Below are 1,569 nucleotides of genomic sequence, written 5' to 3' on the forward strand. Positions count from 1 at the left end.
CCTCGGACCCTCCCGGACGCCTGCATCCAGCACCCTGCAGCGGGGCCCAAACCGGGCGCAGGGGGGCACGGGGAGCGGACACGTCCCCGCCGCGCTGCTCCCAGCCCCGCCGGCCCCCAGCGCCAGCCCCCTCCCGGGGCGCAGCTTGGGGGGCAGAAGGGACCCCCCCCCCGCACCCCCCCACAAGAGGTCCCGCCACCAGCCCGGACTCCTGGGCCCCCTCCCAAACATGAGGGAGCCCTGCGTGGGGCAGGCTGGGGCAGAGGGGTCCCTGGGCTCGTCCGAACCCCAGCGTGGGGCTCCTCCATCCCTGCCTCAGTTTCCCCGTCCCCGCGCAGCCCCCCCACGCTGCGCCCTCGCCCGGGGCCCCGCTGCTCCCCAGGGCTGGGCCCAGCGGCGTGTTGGCGCACGTGGGGCCGGGCGCCGCCAGGGCCGTCTTGCTCCCAGCCGAGGGGCCCCCTCGTTTCGCCCGGCCGCCCCCCGGGGCCCGGCGGCGGGCGCAGCCCCCCCGGCGGAGCGGGCACGGCTGCAGCGGGGCGGCAGCGTCGCCTGCGTCGAGCCTGGCTGCCGCCCAGCGCCGCGCACGTGAGAGCCGCCCACGGCCCCGCGGCACGGGGCACCGCAGCTCCCGCGGGACGGCGAGGCGGCACCGGGGCGGCCGGCGGCGCTGGGGAAGGGGCTCCCCCACCACCACCCCGGCTCCCCTCCCCTCCACTGCGGCTCCAGCACGGAGGCTAATTTTAGCACTGGGAAAATGTTAACGATTAACCCAGAGGCCGACGGTCCCGGCTCTGCACGGTGCTACGGGAGGCAGCGCTCGGCCGCCCTCGGCCTCCGCTGGGCCTGGCACAGCCACGGCCCCCGGTGCCCCCCCCCCACCGTGTCCCTGCCCAGGAGGGGACCCCTCTGCCCAGCCTGGCCCCGCACGGCCCCCAGCCCGGCCTTGCTGCCCCAGCCGGGCACCCACATGTGCCCTGCACGGTGCCGTCCCCCTCCCGTCTCGCTCCAGCAGCCGATGGCGCATCGCCCTGGCCCCCCCCCCCGGGCACCCCGGCATCTCCCACCGCAGCATCCTTGGATCCCCTGGCATCTCCCACCGTGGTGCCCCAGCACCGCCCAGCCCCGCACCCGGCTGCGCCCCCGTCACATCCCCCCCCAGCACCCGGCCGTGCCCCCGCGGCCCCCCCAGTGCTGCCCACCGCGGCGCCCAAGGCCCTCCAGTGTCCCCCACCGCGGCACCTCGCGGCGCTCGCCGGACGCCCCAGCGCTCAGCAGCACCCCCAGCACCCAGCGATGCCCCCCAGCACCCAGTAACACCCCCCAGCTCCCAGCAGTGCCCCACTGCACCCCTCCAGCACGCAGCAACACCCTCCCCGGCACCCGGCAATGCCCCCCGACACCCAGCAATGCCCCGCAGCACCTCCCCAGCACCCAGCGATGCCTCCTGACACCCCCTGTGCACCCAGCAATGCCCCCCAGCATCCCCCCAGCACCCAGCAGTGCCCCACAACACCCCTCAGCACCCAGCAGTGCCCCACAAACCCTCCCCCCAGCACCCAGCAGTGCCCC

The sequence above is a fragment of the Apteryx rowi genome, unplaced genomic scaffold, assembly GCF_003343035.1.
Source record: "Apteryx rowi isolate R43461 unplaced genomic scaffold, aptRow1 scaffold_1219, whole genome shotgun sequence".
Classification (NCBI taxonomy): Eukaryota; Metazoa; Chordata; class Aves; order Apterygiformes; family Apterygidae; genus Apteryx; species Apteryx rowi.